General features: G+C 42.7%; 1 non-coding gene and 1 pseudogene across 1 annotated transcript; both read left to right on the top strand.

Moving 5' to 3' along the window:
* Positions 1-2,649: 2,649 nt before the first annotated feature.
* Positions 2,650-2,722, top strand: TRNAE-CUC (transfer RNA glutamic acid (anticodon CUC)). The gene has a single exon. It is a non-coding gene; the product is annotated as a tRNA-Glu (tRNA).
* Positions 2,723-3,257: 535 nt separating this feature from the next.
* On the top strand, positions 3,258-4,013 carry LOC123189677 (uncharacterized; annotated as a pseudogene).
* The last annotated feature ends 17,724 nt before the right edge of the window (positions 4,014-21,737 follow it).

The following is a 21,737-nucleotide window of genomic DNA, read 5'->3' as shown; positions in this document are numbered from 1 at the left end:
TGTATGTTCTGCCACAAAAATATCATTTCGTTTTTTTATTGCCGCCTACACAAATCAGTTCTTGCTTCCATATTACCTCCCCGTTTTCGTTTTTCGCCGGAAAAGCAGAAAGTTTTCACTCTGTTTTCATCCTAGTATTAACCAAACCAGCAACACAAATACTAAAAATAAAAATATCAAAATCTTTGGAGCTGGTCATCATCATCACCCCTGAATGGGTTGATGGTGCAATGTCGCATATTGCCACAACGCCGGAATCAACATCTCCCTGTTGATCGTAGACGAGAAATCATCAAGGCAATCGAACACCCTACAGAAGAAGTCATCACCATCGAAAGAGCCGAAGATCCGAAACCAAATATCTATTAATTCGCATAGGTCTCATGCTCGTAGACAAGAAATCATCAAGGCAATCGAACACCCTACAAAAGAAGTCATCACCATCGAAAGAGCCAAAGATCCAAAACCAAACATCTATTAATTTGCATAGGTCTCATCAGAGGCCGCATCAAAATTGTGAAGACGGAAGACGAGGCTCAAGGGCCAAACTGCACAGGAGTGTTGACGTCGTCGCACCAACAAATCCCTGCAAACAATAACCTCATTGGCTAGAAAAGTCAGTAAAAATATACTATGAAGCCATTGAAGCTGGCACAGGGGACGATGTTGAGATTGTGAGGCTCAAGAAGACCGTTGCCGCCACTATCGACGACACACCGTCACAGGAGACTTTCTTGACTTATCCAGATCTGAAAACCACAAAATAGTATTTTCAGGATCAACAGTGTCGAGTCGGTTAATCTCTGTTGGAAAGTATGTATGCCAAGCATTTTATAAAGAATCAACTTGTGGTTGGATGGATGGTGGTAACTCAGCCACCAGAAATCAAACCATAGATTTGACATCATGTCTTGTAAAAACAGAATATTCTTTCGGCGCAAGGTGGCGTTTCTATGATAGTGTGGTGCATGTGATGATTTCATCGATCTCAGACCTGCCTGCTCAGTGTTTCAGAAATGTACATCAGGATTTGCATATTTGCATATATGTGAGGGTGAATGTACTTGTGTAGTATATGCGAGTTTGTGCGTCTGCCGTTAGTTTCTTAAAATAAACATTTTGTAGCGATCCAACAATAATCAATTTTACAACCCAAACCACGAGCCTTCTCTTCCGCTCTCGAGTGCGCACCTGAGCCCTCGCTTGGTTTCTTCAGAGTCGCAACGCCACCACCGCTCCCCACATCCCGGTTGCGGCTCAGTACCTCTCACGCTCCTTTCCCTATCCTCCGTCCCATCCTTGCAACGCCTCAGCCCGCGCTCAACCACGACTCGCCTCCTCCTCACGCCCCTGCTCCGCCTACAGTTGTTGCCGCCACCAGCTTTATTCCGAGTCGGCTGTGACTGTGGGGTCTGATCTGTGTTAGCTGTGGACTAAGGTTGGAATTATTAATTTGTGCATATATGTGTTCGACTGGCTAATCTGTGTTTGGCATGTATACGGGTTGAAAATATGTGATAGTGTTAGATAGTGCACAATTTCGGCATATATGAGTGGAAGAGGAGAAGAAGACATTGAGCAATAATGAGCATGTATTTTGGTAACCGAGAGCATGTGAAATTGTTAGTTGATCTATAAAAATGCGACAGTGTTAGATAGTGAGCAATTTCGACATATGTGACGGTTTTTGAGAGCAAATTTCTTTTTCAGTTCATGTATATGTTGTGAAGCAAGCAAGTTCAACATACATGTTGTGTATATCATTTTCATTGTTTTGTTTTACAAAAGGTGTACTCATGTGTTATTTGTCTTTGTTTGTAGATGTGTCCGACGGCGACCAAGTTTTGTCGTTCTCCATTAGCGGATGAGGACAAAATGAGAGATCACCATAGTTTTACAGGCAAGAATGTGAGGGTGCCAACTCCAACATCTCAAGCTGGTCCCTCTCAAGTTAACATTGTGGACAATGATGCTCAAGTTACACATGCGGCGAGTCATGGTAAAGGCAGGAAGAAGAAGTCACGTCCTTATTCACCTAGGCCAACGACGACCAAAAAGGTGTCAAGTGAGAGTAGTCGAAAAACAACATTAGAGCTAATGGTAGACATGTTTGACTCTATGACAGCTGAGCTCAAAGCTGATCCTAATCCTGTGAGACAGGAGATTCAAGAGATGTTGGCCATGGTGATTGCGGATGGAGGTGTGCCTGGTGGAGTGGTGGTGATGAGCATTTCTATGCTTCACAACTTTTCATGAAAGGAATATCGTGGTGTATTCAGTTGTTTAGAGGAGGATGGTGCTGCTGTGAGGCTTGAGTGGCTGTGACGAAGAATAACTAGCGAGCAACTCAGATGTGTTATTTGCTTTGAACCAATTGTCTTCTTTGGGCACCAGTAGTGTTGACATGGACTATTTGCTGTCAACTCGTGTTATTGTCATGAACAATTTGATGTCAACTCGTATTGTTGTCATGAACTATCAGTTTGAACTAGCCTTAAATCACATAGACCAGACGATATATAGCGCGTAAGTCCTGGGCGTTGCTTGGTTATGTTTACTCATCAACTGTATTCTGGCCACCATACAACCACATCTTAAGCCTGCGTTCGGGACATACACATCAAGCTGTGTGCCAACAGTCGAACACAATCCGTCGTAGTCTAGGTGGTTAGGATACTCGGCTCTCACCCGAGGGACCCGGGTTCAAGTCCCGGCGACGGAATTATTTTTGTGGTTTTTTCCTACGCTGGTGCATTTCTTACAACGTCCAAAAGCAGCAGCACTGAAGACATCTTTTCTGCATGTAGCGTATCGTCAACAATTTATGCCCGAAGCAAAAGACTGCACGGTACGCGCTGGCCCTCCCTGCCGCCTCGCCTCCCAATCCTCGCCTATTTATTGGTCCGCTTCGCTGCCCGGCGATTCAACCGCTCAGTTGGACGCCTCCCACAGGTACTATCTCGATTTCACGATTGATTGATTGGTATCACATGCTCTTCCCTTCATTCATCTTTACACGAGCATGTCCGGATTCCCGCGCGGAAACTCCCCTCTGCACGCACATGATACCTGCGAAAATGCGCGTTGTTGATTGTTCGATCCTGGTTGGTGACCCAAATGCATGGCAATGGCGTCAGAGAAACACAAATCCGCGTCGCCGGTAATGTATGCCGATCTCAGCCTGGTTTGGTTTGGTCCTCATGTGTTTTGATTGGGAACGGGCGGCGAGATAGTGTATTGATTAGTAGGAAGATGCCATGGCTCTGAGGCACAGCACGCGGTTCCGCGCGGTCACCGCGTTCCTCGGCGTGCTCTCCTTCGTCCTCGCCGTCGTCGCCGAGCTCAAGAAGCTAATTCTGTTAGCTGGCTCCGTCGCTACCACGTCGCTATGCGTGCATGCAAATGATCGATGTCCCATTCGATCGCAGCCGCCGTACCGGATGCCGATCAGAGGCGCGGACGTGGTCGTCTGCCGGCTCCCGCCGGACCCGACGGTGGCGCTGGGCGCCCTGTCCGCGCTCGCCGCCGCGTGCTGCGCCGGGATCGGCGCCGTCTCCGTCTTCTTCCCCTACGACGGCAGGTCCATCCCCAGGAAGGCCCTCTTCGACTACACGCCATGCTCCACGTCTTCTTCCATCTCGCCATGTAATGGATCGAATCCACCAAGCACCGCGTCGTACCGTCGTAATATAATTACACCGGCAATATGATTTTTTTTCGTTTTTTTTCTAGTGGCGCCACGGTGGCCGGGATAGGGACGACGACGTGGGCGACAGCGACGGAGGCCATGCACCACGTCCGGAACGTGCACCGCAACCTCGGGTACGCCTGCCCGACGGCCGAGACTGGGCTGCTCGGCGCCGCCGCGTTCCTCAACCTCGACGCCTCGCTCTTCTGGCTCATATGCGTCATGCTCGTTGGCAACGTCACGGAAGACTACTTCGACGGCCGGGACGAGATCGGCGGCGACGGAGGCGCAGGGATAGGAGAGAAGTGAATCTCAGTTTTCACAATATGCGGCATCCACATACACATTGTAAATTTGTGACAACACAAACATGCAACGCAATACGCGTCATCTTCATGTCGAGGACTTTTGTACGTTTATTGTGCATCAATTGCACGGTTCGCATTTGGGGTATCAGAGCATCTCCACTCGCCCCCTTCCCCTGTTGGGGAACGTAGTAATTTAAAAAAAAATCTACGCACACACAAGATCATGATGATGCATAGCAACGAGAGGGAGAGTGTGTCCACGTACCCTCGTAGACCGAAAAATGGAAGCGTTAGCACAACGCGGTTGATGTAGTCGTACGTCTTCACGATCCGACCGATCAAGTACCGAACGCACGGCACCTCCGAGTTCTGCACACGTTCAACTCGACGACATCCCTCGAATTCCGATCCAGCCGAGCTTTGAGGGAGAGTTCCGTCAGCACGACGCCGTGGTAACGATGTTGATGTTCTACCGTCGCAGGGCTTCGCCTAAGCACCGCTACGATATTATCGAGGTGGACTATGATGGAGAGGGGCACCGCACATGGCTAAAAGATCCAAAAGAACAATTGTTATGTCTCCAAGGGGTGCCTCCCTCCCCGTATATAAAGGAGTGGAGAAGGAGGAGGGGGCAGGCCATCCTAGGCGCGCCCCATGAGGAGTCCTACTCCCACCAGGAGTAGGACTCCCCCTTTTCCATGTGGGAGTAGGAGAGGAGAGGGAAGCAGGGAGAAGGGAAAGGAAAGGGCCCCCCTCCTTGTCCAATTCGGACTAGGGGGGAAGGGGGCACGTGGCTGCCCTTTGGCCGCCCCTCCTCTTCTCCATTAGGGCCCAATAGGCCCATTAGTCTCCCCGAGGGGTTCCGGTAACCCCCAGTACTCCGGTATACGCCCGAAACTCCCTGAAACCATTCCGGTGTCCGAACATAGTCGTCCAATGTATCGATCTTTACGTCTCAAACATTTCAAGGCTCCTCGTCATGTCCCTGATCTTATCCGGGACTCCGAACAAACTTCGGTACATCAAAACACATAAACTCATAATACCAATCATCACCGAACATTAAGCGTGCGGACCCTACGGGTTCGAGAACTATGTAGACATGACCGAGACTCATTTCCGGTCAATAACCAATGGCGGAACCTGGATGCTCATAATGGCTCCTACATATTCTACGAAGATCTTTATCGGTCAAACCGCATAACAACATACGTTGTTCCCTTTGTCATCGGTATGTTACTTACCCGAGATTCTATTGTCGGTATCTCAATACCTAGTTCAATCTCGTTACCGGCAAGTCTCTTTACTCGTTCTGTAACACATCATCCCGCAACTAACTCATTAGTTGCAATGCTTGCAAGGCTTAAGTCATGTGTATTACCGAGTGGGCCCAGAGATACCTCTCCGACAATCGGAGTGACAAATCCTAATCTCAAAATACGCCAACCCAACAAGTACCTTCGGAGACACTTTTAGAGCACCTTTATAATTATCCAGTTACGTTGTGACATTTGGTAGCACACAAAGTGTTCCTCCGGTAAACGGGAGTTGCATAATCTCATAGTCATAGGAACATGTATAAGTCATGAAGAAAGCAATAGCAACAAACTAAACGATCAAGTGTTAAGCTAACAGAATGGGTCAAGTCAATCACATCATTATCCTAATGATGTGATCCCGTTAATCAAATGACAACTCTTTGTCTATGGCTAGGAAACATAACCATCTTTGATCAATGAGCTAGTCAAGTAGATGCATACTAGTGACATTCTGTTTGTCTATGTATTCACACATGTATCATGTTTCCGGTTAATACAATTATAGCATGAATAATAAACATTTATCATCATATAAGGAAATAAATAATAAGTTTATTATTACCTCTAGGGCATATTTCCTTCAGTCTCCTACTTGCACTAGAGTCAATAATCTAGATTACACAGTAATGACTCTAACACCCATGGAGCCTTGGTGCTGATCATGTTTTGCTCGTGGAAGAGGCTTAGTCAACGGGTCTGCAACATTCAGATCCATATGTATCTTGCAAATCTCTATGTCTCCCACCTGGACTTGATCCCGGATGGAGTTGAAGCGCCTTTTGGTGTGCTCGGTCCTCTTGTGACATCTGGATTCCTTTGCAAAAGCAATAGCACCAGTATTGTCACAAAAGATTTTCATTGGACCCGATGCACTAGGTATGACACCTAGGTCGGATATGAACTCCTTCATCCAGACTCCTTCATTTGCTGCTTCCGAAGCAGCTATGTATTCCGCTTCACATGTAGATCCCGCTACGACGCTTTGTTTAGAACTGCACCAACTGACAGCTCCACCGTTTAATAAAAACATGTATCCGGTTTGTGATTTAGAATCGTCCAGATCAGTGTCAAATCTTGCATCAACGTAACCATTTACGACGAGCTCTTTGTCACCTCCATAAACGAGAAACATATCCTTCGTCCTTTTCAGGTATTTCAGGATGTTCTTGACCGCTGTCCAGTGATCCACTCCTGGATTACTTTGGTACCTCCCTGCTAAACTAATAGCAAGGCACACATTAGGTCTGGTACACAACATTGCATACATGATAGAGCCTATGGCTGAAGCATAGGAACATCTTTCATTTTCTCTCTATCTTCTACAATGGTCGGGCATTGAGTCTTACTCAATTTCACACCTTGTAGCACAGGCTAGAACCCTTTCTTTGCTTGATCCATTTTGAACTTCTTCAAACCTTTGTCAAGGTATGTGCTCTGTGAAAGTCCAATTAAGCGTCTCGATCTATCTCTATAGATCTTGATGCCCAATATATAAGTAGCTCCACCGAGGTCTTTCATTGAAAAACTCTTACTCAAATATCCTTTTATGCTATCCAGAAATTTTATATCATTTCCAATCAACAATATGTCATCCACATATGATATTAGAAATGCTACAGAGCTCCTACTCACTTTCTTGTAAATACAGGCTTCTCCAAAAGTCTGTATAAAACCATATGCTTTGATCACACTATCAAAACGTTTATTCCAACTCCGAGAGGCTTGCACCAGTCCATAAATGGATCGTTGGAGCTTGCATACTTTGTTAGCTCCCTTTGGATCGACAAAACCTTCAGGTTGCATCATATACAACTCTTCTTCCAGAAATCCATTCAGGAATGCAGTTTTTACATCCATTTGCCAAATTTCATAATCATAAAAAATGCAGCAATTGCTAACATGATTCGGACAGACTTAAGCATCGCTACGGGTGAGAAGGTCTCATCGTAGTCAATCCCTTGAACTTGTCGAAAACCTTTTGCAACAAGTCGAGCTTTATAGACGGTAACATTACCATCAGCGTCAGTCTTCTTCTTGAAGATCCATTTATTCTCGATGGCTTGCCGATCATTGGGCAAGTCAACCAAAGTCCACACTTTGTTCTCATACATGGATCCCATCTCAGATTTCATGGCCTCAAGCCATTTTGCGGAATCTGGGCTCACCATCGCTTCTTCATAGTTCATAGGTTCGTCATGGTCTAGCAACATAACCTCCAGAACAGGATTACCATACCACTCTGGTGCGGATCTTACTCTGGTTGACCTACGAGGTTCAGTAACAACTTGATCTGAAGTTTCATGATCATCATCATTAACTTCCTCACTAATTGGTGTAGACGTCACAGGAACCGGTTTCTGTGATGAACTACTTTCCAATAAGGGAGCAGGTACTGTTACCTCATCAAGTTCTACTTTCCTCCCACTCACTTCTTTCGAGAGAAACTCCTTCTCTAGAAAGGATCCATTCTTAGCAACGAATGTCTTGCCCTCGGATCTGTGATAGAAGGTGTACCCAACTGTTTCTTTTGGGTATCCTATGAAGACACATTTCTCCGATTTGGGTTCAAGCTTATCAGGTTGAAGTTTTTTCACATAAGCATTGCAACCCCAAACTTTAAGAAATGACAACTTTGGTTTCTTGCCAAACCATAGTTCATAAGGTGTCGTCTCAACGGATTTTGATGGTACCCTATTTAACGTGAATGCGGCCGTCTCTAAAGCATAACCCCAAAAAGATAGCGGTAAATCAGTAAGAGACATCATAGATCGCACCATATCTAGTAAAGTACGATTACGACATTCGGACACACCATTACGGTGTGGTGTTCCGGGTGGCGTGAGTTGCGAAACTATTCCGCATTGTTTCAAATGTAGACCAAACTCATAACTCAAATATTCTCCTCCATGATCAGATCGTAGAAATTTTATTTTCTTGTTACGATGATTTTCAACTTCACTCTGAAATTCTTTGAACTTTTCAAATGTTTCAGACTTATGTTTCATTAAGTAGATATACCCATATCTGCTTAAATCATCTGTGAAGGTGAGAAAATAACGATACCCGCCGCGAGCCTCAACATTCATTGGACCACAACATCAGTATGTATGATCTCCAACAAATCAGTTGCTCGCTCCATAGTTCCGGAGAACGGCGTTTTAGTCATCTTCCCCATGAGGCATGGTTCGCAAGTACCAAGTGATTCATAATCAAGTGATTCCAAAAGTCCATCAGTATGGAGTTTCTTCATGCGCTTTATACCAATATGACCCAAACGGCAGTGCCATAAATAAGTTGCACTATCATTATCAACTTTGCATCTTTTGGCTTCAACATTATGAATATGTGTATCACTACTATCGAGATTCATCAAAAATAGACCACTCTACAAGGGTGCATGACCATAAAAGATATTACTCATATAAATAGAACAACCATTATTCTCAGATTTAAATGAATAACCGTCTCGCATTAAACAAGATCCAGATATAATGTTCATGCTCAACGCTGGCACCAAATAACAATTATTTAGGTCTAAAACTAATCCCGAAGGTAGATGTAGAGGTAGCGTGCCGACGGCGATCACATCGACTTTGGAACCATTTCCCACGTGCAGCGTCACCTCGTCCTTAGCCAGTGTTCGCTTAACTCGTAGTCCTTGTTTCGAGTTGCAAATATTAGCAACAGAACCAATATCAAATACCCAGGTGCTACTGTGAGCTCTGGTAAGGTATACGTCAATAACATGTATATCACATATACCTTTGTTCACCTTGCCATCCTTCTTATCCGCCAACTACTTGGGGCAGTTCCGCTTCCAGTGACCAGTCTGTTTGCAGTAGAAGCACTCAGTCTCAGGCTTAGGTCCAGACTTGGGTTTCTTCTCCTGAGCAGCAACTTGTTTGCTGTTCTTCTTGAAGTTCCCCTTCTTCTTCCCTTTTCCCTTTTTCTTGAAACTGGCGGTCTTATTGACCATCAACACTTGATGCTCCTTTTTGATTTCTACCTCCATTGCCTTTAACATTGCGAAGAGCTCGGGAATTGTCTTATTCATCCCTTGCATATTATAGTTCATCACGAAGCTTTTGTAGCTTGGTGGAAGTGATTGGAGAACTCTGTTAATGACACTATCAACAGGAAGATTAACACCCAGTTGAGTCAAGTGATTATGATACCCAGACATTTTGAGTATATGCTCACTTACAGAACTATTCTCCTCCATCTTGCAGCTATAGAACTTATTGGAGACTTCATATCTCTCAATCCGGGCATTTGCTTGAAATATTAACTTCAACTCCTGGAACATCTCATATGCTCCATGACGTTCAAAACGTCGTTGAATTCCCGGGTCTAAGCCGTAAAGCATGGCACATTGAACTATTGAGTAGTCATCAGCTTTGCTCTGCCAGGTATTCATAACATCTGATGTTGCTCCTGCAGCAGGTTTGGCACTTAGCGGTGCTTTCAGGACGTAATTCTTCTGTGCATCAATGAGGATAATCTTGAAGTTACGGACCCAGTCCGTGTAATTGCGACCATCATCTTTCAACTTTGCTTTCTCAAGGAACGCATTAAAAATCAACAGAACAATGGCACGAGCCATCTATCTACAACAAACACAGACATGCAAAATACTATCAGGTACTAAGTTCATGAAAAATTTAAGTTCAATTAGTCATATTACTTAAGAACTCCCACTTAGATAGATATCTCTCTAATCATCTTAGTGATCACGTGATCCACATCAACTAAACCATAACCGATCATCACGTGAAATGGAGTGGTTTTCAATGGTGAACATCATTATGTTGATCATATCTACTATATGATTCACGCTCGACCTTTCGGTCTCAGTGTTTCGAGGCCATATCTGCATATGCTAGGCTTGTCAAGTTTAACATGAGTATTCTGCGTGTGCAAAACTGGCTTGCACCCGTTGTAGATGGACGTACAACTTATCACACCCGATCATCACGTGGTGTCTGGGCACGACGAACTTTGGCAACGGTGCATACTAAGGGTGAACACTTTTATCTTGAAATTTAGTGAGAGATCATCTTATAATGCTACTGTCAATCAAAGCAAAATAAGATGCATAAAAGATAAACATCACATGCAATCAATATAAGTGATATGATATGGCCATCATCATCTTGTGCTTGTGATCTCCATCTCCGAAGCACCTTCATGATCACGATCGTCACCGGCGTGACACCTTGATCTCCATCGTAGCATCGTTGTCGTCTCGCCAACTATTGCTTCTACTACTATCGCTACCGCTTAGTGACAAAGTAAAGCAATTACAGGGCGATTGCATTGCATACAATAAAGCAACAACCATATGGCTCCTGCCAATTGCCGATAACTCGGTTACAAAACATGATCATCTCATACAATAAAATATAGCATCATGTATTGACCATATCACATCACAACATGCCCTGCAAAAACAAGTTAGATGTCATCTACTTTGTTGTTGCAAGTTTTACGTGGCTGCTACGGGCTGAGTGATACGTCTCCAACGTATCTATAATTTTTTATTGCTCCATGCTATATTATCTTCTGTTTTGGACATCATTGGGCTTTATTATCCACTTTTATATTATTTTTGGGACTAACCTATTAACTGGAGGCCCAGCCCAGAATTGCTGTTTTTTTGCCTATTTTAGGGTTTCGAAGAAAAGGAATATCAAACGGAGTCCAAACGGAATGAAACCTTCGGGAACGTGATTTTTGGAACGAACAAGATCCAGGAGACTTGGGCCCTACGTCAAGCAACCAACAGGGAGGCCACGAGGTAGGGGGCGCGCCTACCCCCCCAGGCGCGCCCTCCACCCTCGTGGGCCCCTTGTTGCTCCACTGACATACTTCTTCCTCCTATATATACCTACGTACCCCCAAACGATCATAACAGGAGCCAAACCCCTAATTCCACCACCGTAACTTTCTGTATCCATGAAGTCCCATCTTGGGGCCTGTTCCGGAGCTCCGCCGGAGGGGGCATCGATCACGGAGGGCTTCTACATCAACACCATATCCCTTCCGATGAAGTGTGAGTAGTTTACCTCAGACCTTCGGGTCCATAGTTATTAGCTAGATGGCTTCTTCTCTCTTTTTGGATCTCAATACAAAGTTCTCCCCCTCTCTTGTGGAGATCTATTCGATGTAATCTTCTTTTGCGGTGTGTTTGTTGAGACCGATGAATTGTGGGTTTATGATCAAGTTTATCTATGAACAATATTTGAATCTTCTCTGAATTCTTTTATGTATGATTGGTTATCTTTGCAAGTCTCTTCGAATTATCAGTTTGGTTTGGCCTACTTGATTGATCTTTCTTGCAATGGGAGAAGTGCTTAGCTTTGGGTTCAATCTTGCGGTGTCCTTTCCAAGTGATAGTAGGGGCAGCAAGGCACGTATTGTATTGTTGCCATCGAGGATAACAAGATGGGGTTTTCATCATATTGCATGAGTTTATCCCTCTACATCATGTCATCTTGCTTAAAGCGTTACTTTGTTCTCTTGAACTTAATACTCTAGATGCATGCTGGATAGCGGTCGATGTGTGGAGTAATAGTAGTAGATGCAGGCAGGAGTCGGTCTACTTGTCTTGGACGTGATGCCTATATACATGATCATACCTAGATATTCTCATAACTATGCTCAATTCTGTCAATTACTCAACAGTAATTTGTTCACCCACCGTAAAATACTTATGCTCTTGAGAGAAGCCATTAGTGAAACCTATGGCCCCCGGGTCTATCTTCATCATATTAATCTTCCAACACTTAATTATTTTCATTGCCTTTTATTTTACTTTGCATCTTTATCATAAAAATACCAAAAATATTATCTTATCATATCTATCAGATCTCACTCTCGCAAGTGACCATGTAGGGATTGACAACCCCTTATCGCGTTGGTTGCGAGGATTTATTTGTTTTGTGTAGGTGCGAGGGACTGGCGCGTAGCCTCCTACTGGATTGATACCTTGGTTCTCAAAAAGTGAGGGAAATACTTACACTACTTTACTGCATCACCCTTTCCTCTTCAAGGGAAAACCAACACAAGTGCTCAAAAGGCAGCACTGAGCAAGAACCATTCTTACCTACGCATCAAAACCACAACGATAGTTCATCAAGTTAGTGTTGTTTTAACCTTCTCAAGGACCGGGCGTAGCCACACTCGGTTCAACTAAAGTTGGAGAACTGGACAACCCGCCAGCCATCTGTGTGCAAAGCACATCGGTAGAACCAGTCTCTCGTAAGCGTACACGTAATGTCGGTCCGGGCCGCTTCATCCAACAATACCGCCGAACCAAAGTATGACATGCTGGTAAGCGGTATGACTTGTATCGCCCACAACTCACTTGTGTTCTACTCGTGCATATAACATCAACGCATAAAACCAGGCTCGGATGCCACTGTTGGGGAACGTAGTAATTTCAAAAAAATTCCTACGCACATGCAAGATCATGGTGATGCATAGCAACGAGAGGGGAGAGTGTGTCCATGATGTCTACTACACAACCTTCTTCTTGTAGACGTTGTTGGGCCTCCAAGTGCAGAGGTTTGTAGGACAGTAGCAAATTTCCCTCAAGTGGATGGCCTAAGGTTTATCAATCCGTAGGAGGCGTAGGATGAAGATGGTCTCTCTCAAGCAACCCTGCAACCAAATAACAAAGAGTCTCTTGTGTCCCCAACACACCCAATACAATGGTAAATTGTATAGGTGCACTAGTTCGGCAAAGAGATGGTGATACAAGTGGTATATGGATAGTAGATAAAGGTATTTGTAATCTAAAAATATAAAAACAGGAAGGTAACTAATGATAAAAGTGAGCGTAAACAGTATTGCAATGCTAGGAAACAAGGCCTAGGGTTCATACTTTCACTAGTGCAAGTTCTCTCAATAATAATAACATAATTGGTTCATATAACTATCCCTCAACATGCAACAAAGAGTCACTCCAAAGTCACTAATAGCGGAGAACAAACGAAGAGATTATGGTAGGGTACGAAACCACCTCAAAGTTATTCTTTCCAATCAATCCGTTGGGCTATTCCTTTAAGTGTCACAAACAGCCCTAGAGTTCGTACTAGAATAACACCTTAAGACACAAATAAACCAAAACCCTAATGTAACCTAGATACTCCAATGTCACCTCAAGTATCCGTGGGTATGTTTATACGATATGCATCACACAATCTCAGATTCATCTATTCAACCAACACATAGAACCTCAAAGAGTGCCCCAAAGTTTCTACCGGAGAATCACGACGAAAATGTGTGCCAACCCCTATGCATAAGTTCATGGGCAGAACCCGCAAATTGGTCACCAAAACATACATCAAGTGAATCATGCGATATCCCATTGTCACCACAGATACGCACGGCAAGACATACATCAAGTGTTCTCAAATCTTTAAAGACTCAATCCGATAAGATAACTTCTAAGGGGAAACTCAATCCATTACAAGAGAGTAGAGGGGGGAAGAAACATCATAGCATCCAAATATAATAGCAAAGCTCGCGATACATCAAGATTGTATCACCTCAAGAACACGAGAGAGAGAGAGAGAGAGAGAGATCAAACACATAGCTACTGATACATACCCTCAGCCCCGAGGGAGAACTAATCCCTCGTCATGGAGAGCACCAGGATGATGAAGATGGCCACCGGAGAGGGATCCCCCCTCCGGCAGGGTGTTGGAACGGGTCTAGATTGGTTTTCAGTGGCTACAGAGGCTTCTGGTGGCGGAACTCCCGATCTATTCTGCTCCCCGATAGTTTTAGGGTATATGGATATATATAGGCGGAAAAAATACATCAGGGGAGCCACGAGGGGCCCACGAGGGTGGAGGGCGCGCCCAGGGGGTGGGCGCCCCCCCTGCCTCGTGGCTTCGTCGTTGATCCCCTGACGTGCACTCCAAGTCTCCTGTATTGCTTTCTTTCCAAAAATAACTTTTCCGAAGGTTTCATTCCGTTTGGACTCCATTTGATATTCCTTTTCTTCGAAACCCTAAAACAAGGAAAAAATAGAAACTGGCACTGGGCTCTAAGTTAATAGGTTAGTCCCAGAAGTCATATAAAATAGCATATAAATGCACATAAAACATCCAAGGTTGATAATATAATAGCATGGAACAATCAAAAATTATAGATAAGTTGGAGACGTATCTGCATCCCCAAGCTTAATTCTTGCTCGTCCTCGAGTAGGTAAATGATAAAAACAGAATTTTTGACATGGAATGCTACCTAACATATTTATCCATATAATTCTCTTTATTGTGGCAAGAATATTCAGATCCATAAGATTCAAGAAAAAAGTTTAATATTGACATAAAAATAATAATACTTCAGGCATACTAACTAAGCAATCATGTCTTCTCAAAATAACATGGCCAAAGAAAGTTCATCCCTACAAAATCATATAGTCTGGCTATGCTCTATCTTCACCACATAAAATATTTAAATCATGCACAACCCCGATGACAAGCCAAGCAATTGTTTCATACTTTTGATGTTCTCATACTTTTTCAATCTTCATGCAATACATGAGCATGAGCCATGGACATAGCACTATAGGTGGAATAGAATGGTGGTTGTGGAGAAGACAAAAAGGGAGAAGATAGTCTCACATCAACTGGGCGTATCAACGAGCTATGGAGATGCCCATCAATAGATATCAAAGTGAGTGAGTAGGGATTGCCATGCAACGGATGCACTAGAGCTATAAATGTATGAAAGCTCAACAAAAGAAACTAGTGGGTGTGCATACAACTTGCTTGCTCACGAAGACCTAGGGCATTTTGAGGAAGCCCATCATTGGAATATACAAGCCAAGTTCTATAATGAAAGATTCCCACTAGTATATGAAAGTGACAACATAGGAGACTCTCTATCATGAAGATCATGGTGCTACTTTGAAGCACAAGTGTGGTAAAAGGATAGTAGCATTGCCCCTTCTCTCTTTTTCTCTCATTTTTTATTTTTTTATTTGGGCCTTCTCTTTTTTTATGGCCTCTTTTTTATATTTGGGATTCTTTGGCCTCTCTTTTTTTCGTCCGGAGTCTCATCCCGACTTGTGGGGGAATCATAGTCTCCATCATCCTTTCCTCACTTGGGACAATGCTCTAAAAATGATGATCATCACACTTTTATTTACTTACAACTCAACAATTACAACTCGATACTTAGAACAAAATATGACTCTATGTGAATGCCTCCGGCGGTGTACCGGGGTATGCAATGAATCAAGAGTGACATGTATGAAAGAATTATGAACGGTGGCTTTGCCACAAATACAATGTCACTACATGATCATGCAAAGCAATATGACAATGATGGAGCGTGTCATAATAAATGGAACGGTGGTAAGTTGCATGGCAATATATCTCGGAATGGCTATGGAAATGCCATGATAGGTAGGTATGGTGGCTGTTTTGAGGAAGGTAAATGGTGGGTTTATGGTATCAGCGAAATTTGCGCGGTACTAGAGTGGCTAGCAATGGTGGAAGGGTGAGAGTGCGTATAATCCATGGACTCAACATTAGTCATAAAGAACTCACATACTTATTGCAAAAATCTATTAGTTATCAAAACAAAGTACTATGCGCATGCTCCTAGGAGGATAGATTGGTAGGAAAAGACCATCGCTCGTCCCCGACCGCCACTCATAAGGAAGACAATCAATAAATAAATCTTGCTCCGACTTCATCACATAACGGTTCACCATACATGCATGCTATGGGAATCACAAACTTTAACACAAGTATCTTTCAAATTCACAACTACTCACTAGCATGACTCTAATATTACCATCCTCATATCTCAAGACAATCATCAAGTATCAAACTTCTCATAGTATTCAATGCACTTTATATGAAAGTTTTTATTATATCCCTCTTGGATGCCCATCATATTAGGACTAGTTTCATAACCAAAGCAAACTACCATGCTATTTAGAGACTCTCAAAATGATATAAGTGAAGCATGAGAGTTCATCTATTTCTTTAAAATAAAACCATCGCCGTGCTCTAAAAAGATATAAGTGAAGCACTAGAGCAACAACTAACTACTCCAAAAGATATAAGTGAAGATCAATGAGTAGTCGAATAATTATGCAACTATGTGAAGAATCTCTAACATTTAATAATTTCAGATCTTGATAATTTATTCAAACAGCAAGAAAAACAAAATAAAATAAATTGACGCTCCAAGCAAAACACATATCATGTGGTGAATAAAAATATAGCTCCAAGTAAAATTACCGATGAACGAAGACGAAAGAGGGGATGCCTTCCGGGGCATCCCCAAGATTAGGCTCTTGGTTGTCCTTGAATATTACCTTGGGGTGCCTTGGGAATCCCCAAGCTTAGGCTCTTGCCACTCCTTATTCCATAGTCCATCGAATCTTTACCCAAAACTTGAAAACTTCACAACACAAAACTTAACAGAAAACTCGTAAGCTCCATTAGCAAAAGAAAACAAAACACCACTTCAAGGTACTGTAATGAACTCATTATTTATTTATATTGGTGTTAAACCTACAGTATTCCAACTTATCTATGGTTTATAAACTATTTTACTAGCCATAGATTCATCAAAATAAGCAAACAACACACGAAAAACAGAATCTGTCAAAAACAGAACAGTCTGTGGCAATCTGTAACTAACGAAAACTTTTGGAACCCCAAAAATTCTAAAATAAATTGCTGGGCGTGAGGAATTTATCTATTAATCATCTATAAAAATAATTAACTAAATATCACTCTCTAATAAAAATGGCAGCAATTCTCGTGAGCGCTAAAGTTTCTGTTTTTACAGCAAGATCAACAAGACTTTCCCCAAGTCTTCCCAACGGTTCTACTTGGCACAAACACTAACTAAAACATAAAAATTCAATCATAACAGAGGCTAGATAAATTATTTATTACTAAACAGGAGAAAAAAGCAAGGAACAAAAATAAAGTTGGGTTGCCTCCCAACAAGCGCTATCGTTTAACGCCCCTAGCTAGGCATGATGATTTCAATGATGCTCGCATAAAGGATAAGAATTGTAACATAAAGAGGGCATCATGAAGAATATGACTAGAACATTTAAGCCTAACCCACTTCATATGCATAGGGATTTTTTGAGCAAAAACTTGTGGGAACAAGAATCAACTTGCATAGGAAGGTAAAACAAGCATAACTTCAAAACTTTAAGCACATAGAGAGGAAACTTGATATTATTGCAATTCCTACAAGCATATATTCCTTCCTCATAGTAATTTTCAGTAGCATCATGAATGAATTCAACAATATAACCAGCACCTAAAGCATTATTTTCATTATCTACAAGCATAGAAAATTTACTACTCTCCACATAAGCAAAATTCTTCTCATGAATAATAGTGGGAGTATCATAAGAAACTCGAATACTATAAATTGTTTCCACATTAAAAGAGTAATGTTCAGAAAAAGGGTAATCATAATCATGAAAAGTTTTATAAATATAATCACTACTTTTTATATCATAAGTATCATCACAATAATCATCATAAGTAGGAGGCATGCTATCATCATTATAAATTTGCATATCAAAACTTGGGAGACTAAAAATATCATCTTCATTAAACGTAGCATCCCCAAGCTTGGGACAAACATTAATTGCAGAAAATATATTCTCAAAAACATCATCTTCATCAAACATAGCATCCCCAAGCTTGGGCCTTTTCATATCATAAGCATAATCACTTTCATCATTAATAGTATGGATAGCACCAATAGTATAGCAATTATCATATTCTTCCAAGCAAGTGCCAAAAAGATTTTCAAGATCATAAGAAGTGTCATTATCTTCCACAATTATATTTTCATGAGGCACAATAGTAATAGGAGCAGCATTATTTGGGAGAGATATCTTTTTACCTCTCTTCCTTTTTCTTTTCTTCTTCTTCACCACACCATGTGTGGGTTCAATCCTCTTTTTGGAGCTCCTTATTAATGAGATTGGTTGAATAGGAGGCTCCTCCTCGTTACCTGATTCATCATAAGAAATAATATGAGTGTATTGGGAAGTCTCTTCCCTTTCATTAGTATTCTCTTCATCTTATATTTCTTTTCTTTTCTTTATGTAATTGGCAATATAAGGATTTTCAATGCAGTTCACCGCACAATACATATAAATTTCCTCTAGATCAAAATGAAGAACTCTATCAAGGGAAAATTGTGGAATATCCTTAGTTATACATTTCATTTCTTCATAACCCAAGAGCAGACTGAGTTCATTATGATGTGCAAGGGAAATCAAGTCATCACAATTTTTGGATACGATACGATCATGAAACAATTTGCATTGGGTACAGAAATGATCATGTTCATTGCAAAGTTCACAAGTACGGCTAAGAAAAATTAAATTTTCGGCACAAACTTCTAGCCTTTCTTGTAATCATTTAGTTTCTAAATGCTAATGCCTCTTGCAATATCTATCTTCCCTATTTGGTGTATACTTGCAAACCCAATGCACTCCACAAAAATTGACATGTTTATAGGAGACATTTTCAACATAACTAGTGCAATCATCATTAGTACTATGGATATTCAAGGAGTTCATACTAACAACATTGCAATCATGCTCATCATTCAAAGATTTAGTGCCAAACATTTTAATGCATTCTTCTTCTAACACTTTGGCACAATTTTCCTTTCCATCATACTCATGAAAGATACTAAAAAGATGAAGCGTATGAGGCAAACTTAATTCCATTTTTTGTAATTTTATTTTATAAAATAAAGTAGTGCTAAAACAAGAAACAAAAAGATTCGATTGCAAGATCTAAAGATATACCTTCAAGCACTAACCTCCCCGGCAACGGCGCCAAAAAAGAGCTTGATGTCTACTACACAACCTTCTTCTTGTAGACGTTCTTGGGCCTCCAAGTGCAGAGGTTTGTAGGACAGTAGCAAATTTCCCTCAAGTGGATGGCCTAAGGTTTATCAATCCGTAGGAGGCGTAGGATTAAGATGGTCTCTCTCAAGCAACCCTGCAACCAAATAACAAAGAGTCTCTTGTGTCCCCAACACACCCAATACAATGGTAAATTGTATAGGTGCACTAGTTCGGCGAAGAGATGGTGATACACGTGGTATATGGATAGTAGATAAAGGTATTTGTAATCTGAAAATATAAAAACAGCAAGGTAACTAATGATAAAAGTGAGCGTAAACGGTATTGCAATGCTAGGAAACAAGGCCTAGGCTTCATACTTTCACTAGTGCAAGTTCTCTCAACAATAATAACATAATTGGATCATATAACTACCCCTCAACGTGCAACAAAGAGTCACTTCAAAGTCACTAATAGCGGAGAACAAACGAAGAGATTATGGTAGGGTACGAAACCACCTCAAAGTTATTCTTTCCAATCAATCCTTTGGGCTATTCCTATAAGTGTCACAAACAGCCCTAGAGTTCATACTAGAATAACACCTTAAGACACAAATCAACCAAAATCCTAATGTCACCTAGATACTCCAATGTCACCTCAAGTATCCATGGGTATGATTATACGATATGCGTCACACAGTCTCAGATTCATCTATTCAACCAACACATAGAACCTCAAAGAGTGCCCGAAAGTTTCTACCGAAGAATCATGACGAAAATGTGTGCCAACCCCTATGCATAAGTTCATGGGCGGAACCCGCAAGTTGGTCACCAAAACATACATCAAGTGAATCACGCGATATCCCATTGTCACCACAGATACGCACGGCAAGACATACATCAAGTGTTCTCAAATCTTTAAAGACTCAATCCGATAAGATAACTTCAAAAGGGAAACTCAATCCATTACAAGAGAGTAGAGGGGGGAAGAAACATCATAGGATCCAAATATAATAGCAAAGCTCGCGATACATCAAGATCGTATCACCTCAAGAACATGAGAGAGAGAGAGAGATCAAACACATAGCTACTAGTACATACCCTCAGCCCCGAGGGAGAACTACTCCCTCCTCGTCATGGAGAGCACCAGGATGATGAAGATGGCCACCGGAGAGGGATTCCCCCTTCGGCAGGGTGTCAGAACGGGTCTAGATTGGTTTTCGGTGGCTACGGAGGCTTCTGGCGGTGGAAGTCCCGATCTATTCTACTCCCCGGTAGTTTTAGGGTATATGGATATATATAGGCGGAAGAAATACATCAGGGGAGCCATGAGGGGCCCACGAGGATGGAGGGCGCGCCCCCCTACCTCATGGCTTCCTCGTTGATCCCCTGACGTGCACTCCAAGTCTCCTGTATTGCTTTCTTTCCAAAAATAACTTTTCCAAAGGTTTCATTCCGTTTGGACTCCGTTTGATATTCCTTTTCTTGGAAACCCTAAAACAAGGAAAAAACAGAAACTGGCACTGGGCTCTAGGTTAACAGTTTAGTCCCAAAAGTCATATAAAATAGCATATAAATGCATATAAAACATCCAAGGTTGATAATATAATAGCATGGAACAATCAAAAATTATAGATATGTTGGAGACGTATCAGTCCAAGTACCCTCGTAGACCGAAAGTGGAAGCTTAGCACAACGCGTTGATGTAGTTGTATGTCTTCACGATCCGACCGATCAAGTACCGAACGCACGGCACCTCCGAGTTCTACACACGTTCAACTCGATGATGTCCCTCGAACTCCAATCCAGCCGAGCTTTGAGGGAGAGTTCCGTCAGCACGACGGCGTGGTGAAGATGTTGATGTTCTACCGTTGCAGGGCTTCGCCTAAGCACCGCTACGATATTATCGAGGTGGGCTATGGTGGAGAGGGGCACCACACACGGCTAAAAGATCCAAGAGATCAATTGTTGTGTCTCCAAGGGGTGCCTCTCTCCCCGTATATAAAGGAGTGGAGGAGGAGGAGGGGGCCGGCCACCCTAGGTGCGCCCCATGAGGAGTCCTACTCCCACCAGGAGTAGGACTCCCCCTTTTCCCTGTGGGAGTAGGAGAGGAGAGGGAAGGAGAGAGAAGGGAAAGGAAAGGGGGGCGCCCCCCCTCCTTGTCCACTTCAGACTGGGGGGAAGGGGGCGCACAGTTGCCCTTTGGCCGCCCCTCCTCTTCTCCATTAGGGCCCAATAGGCCCATTAGTCTCCCCGGGGGGTTCCGGTAACCCCCCCGTACTCCCGTATATGCCCGAAACTCCCCGAAACCATTCCGGTGTCCGAACATAGTCATACAATATATCGATCTTTATGTCTCGACCATTTAGAGACTCCTCGTCATGTCCGTGATCATATCCGGGACTTCGAACTACCTTCGGTACATCAAAAACCATAAACTCATAATATAACCGTCATCGAACTTTAAGCGTGAGGACCCTACGGGTTCGAAAACTATGTAAACATGACCGAGACACGTCTCTAGTCAATAACCAATAGCAGAACCTGGATGCT

The sequence above is a fragment of the Triticum aestivum genome, chromosome 1A (genome assembly GCF_018294505.1).
Source record: "Triticum aestivum cultivar Chinese Spring chromosome 1A, IWGSC CS RefSeq v2.1, whole genome shotgun sequence".
In the NCBI taxonomy this organism is placed as follows: Eukaryota; Viridiplantae; Streptophyta; class Magnoliopsida; order Poales; family Poaceae; genus Triticum; species Triticum aestivum.
This window is presented reverse-complemented; position numbering and strand designations above follow the sequence as displayed.